The sequence below is a fragment of the Schistocerca piceifrons genome, unplaced genomic scaffold, assembly GCF_021461385.2.
Source record: "Schistocerca piceifrons isolate TAMUIC-IGC-003096 unplaced genomic scaffold, iqSchPice1.1 HiC_scaffold_1416, whole genome shotgun sequence".
Taxonomy (NCBI): domain Eukaryota; kingdom Metazoa; phylum Arthropoda; class Insecta; order Orthoptera; family Acrididae; genus Schistocerca; species Schistocerca piceifrons.
The window spans coordinates 62,501-65,000 of NW_025727254.1; the positions used below are offsets into that span (position 1 = coordinate 62,501).

The 2,500-nt window shown below is 58.7% G+C and overlaps 1 non-coding gene across 1 annotated transcript in view; it reads left to right on the forward strand.

Moving 5' to 3' along the window:
• The first annotated feature begins 1,650 nt into the window (after positions 1-1,650).
• Positions 1,651-2,500, forward strand: part of LOC124733949 — a 1,909-nt gene continuing 1,059 nt past the window's right edge. The window contains exon 1 of the ribosomal RNA XR_007009225.1: positions 1,651-2,500. This exon is cut by the window's right edge and continues 1,059 nt beyond it. This is a non-coding gene — a ribosomal RNA (small subunit ribosomal RNA).

Genomic DNA, 2,500 nt, shown 5'->3' on the forward strand with positions numbered 1-2,500 from the left:
CACTTTCCACATGCTCCTGCTGTACACTGTAATGTGGATGGCAGCAGGACGTACATGCCGCCCCTCCCCACGTCCCCACCTTGCCCCCTGCCTTCGCAAGCTGGTTGGTGAGAAGTTTGCATGTTCAATGCCCTTCGCATGCGACGTACTCAGGCTACGTTGTGGTGCGGCCTGTGTCAACTGTCCGCTGATGTCGTACGCGTGAACCACAATCTGTACTGCACATTCGTCCTTATGTACTGAATGATACATCGTGGCACATGTGTGACCGCACAACGACTGCGCCCAAAAACGGCGGACCATACAGTGCAAATATTGTGCACGCAGCTACGTGTCGTCTCCCTATGAGAGCTGGATTGCAGTGTGGTACGCCATAGAGACGTGTGGGAGGAACGGACGCCGTGGATGGCGATCAGCATGAGCTGTCTGTTGATGTATTCGGACCTAGTCGTCTCTCCTCACACACCGTGATGGCATGGTGCACCGCGTTCCATATCTGCGACATGCTACAGAGGCCGGTTGACAGTCGTTCGAGCAATGGACATCGCATACGTACGGGGGCCACCTTCCACGTATTGTCTAGGCGTGCACATTTTGTTGCGTGTATGTGGGCAGACGTAGTGTGGCGTGACACCTGACACAGGCATGCAATAATCGTTGAAGTTGCAAATGGCGATGGACGCCTGCGTTTTCTGGTGAAGTTACGCAAATGAACAAATGGTAACCTGTTGTGGTGCGGTTGTTCTCGCTAGGGGTGAATCGGTGATGGCGACGATAGGTTGAGGTACTAACCGGTTGTTCCAGCGATACCCACCATGCCGACGAAACTGAACGGCATCTGGGTGTGAAGCGATACGCGGCGGTGGCTGGGTGGGACCGTCCCCGGCCGGTGAGGGGGCGCCTCCCGGCGTGCTGGCCGCGCGGTGCGTGGGCGCACGCGCTACAGCCGGCTGGTGGGGGCGGCCAGTGGCAGGCGCGCCGGCCGACGGACGCGGCAGGCGTCGCAGCTGCGCGCCGGCGCACCCTGCGCGCGGCGCCGTGCGGCCAAAGTAGGTCCTCGCGGGCCCGGTGCGAAGCGCGGTGGACATCTTCAGTGTGCTGGTCCGATTGAGGACTGTGTGCGTTGAGGATGCGCCGCCGCCCGGCGCTCGGCGCCGCGACGCCGTCTGCTGCTCGGTCGCCCCAGCGGTTCTCGCTGGTGGTTTGTATCGCAGCTGTGCGGATGTGTTGGCGCGTGCGCTGTGCTGGGAGAGTTCGCTTCGGCACCCAAGTGGGGCTTTTGTCCTTCTGTGGCGCTGGCGTTGGAGCTGCCGGTCACCGTAGGTGGCGCGTGTTGTCTCCCGCCGGCAATGCCACGACAGCACGCTCCCGGGCCTCTGTCGGCAGCGGCAAGCTCAGTTGGGAGCACGGGTGGTCGCACCGAAAGCGTCTACTCGCCTAACTCCGGGCGATTGCGCCTCTCTCGAACCCGACCAAGTACTTGGGACGGCGCTGCGCGCCGCCGGGACCTGAGAGGGTTTCGAGGTGTATTGTGCAGGGGAGCTCAGCCTCCTCCTGTTTGCAGAATGATTGAGCGGACGCTTGCGTGTTCGCGCGGGCCCCCGGGACACACTCCCGGGCGGCCGGCTGCTCAGCTCTAGTTGACGCAGCTCCCTGGTTGATCCTGCCAGTAGTCATATGCTTGTCTCAAAGATTAAGCCATGCATGTCTCAGTACAAGCCGCATTAAGGTGAAACCGCGAATGGCTCATTAAATCAGTTATGGTTCCTTAGATCGTACCCACGTTACTTGGATAACTGTGGTAATTCTAGAGCTAATACATGCAAACAGAGTCCCGACCAGAGATGGAAGGGACGCTTTTATTAGATCAAAACCAATCGGTCGGCTCGTCCGGTCCGTTTGCCTTGGTGACTCTGAATAACTTTGGGCTGATCGCACGGTCCTCGTACCGGCGACGCATCTTTCAAATGTCTGCCTTATCAACTGTCGATGGTAGGTTCTGCGCCTACCATGGTTGTAACGGGTAACGGGGAATCAGGGTTCGATTCCGGAGAGGGAGCCTGAGAAACGGCTACCACATCCAAGGAAGGCAGCAGGCGCGCAAATTACCCACTCCCGGCACGGGGAGGTAGTGACGAAAAATAACGATACGGGACTCATCCGAGGCCCCGTAATCGGAATGAGTACACTTTAAATCCTTTAACGAGTATCTATTGGAGGGCAAGTCTGGTGCCAGCAGCCGCGGTAATTCCAGCTCCAATAGCGTATATTAAAGTTGTTGCGGTTAAAAAGCTCGTAGTTGGATTTGTGTCCCACGCTGTTGGTTCACCGCCCGTCGGTGTTTAACTGGCATGTATCGTGGGACGTCCTGCCGGTGGGGCGAGCTGAAGGCGTGCGACCGCCTCGTGCGTGCTCGTGCGTCCCGAGGCGGACCCCGTTGAAATCCTACCAGGGTGCTCTTTATTGAGTGTCTCGGTGGGCCGGCACGTTTACTTTGAAC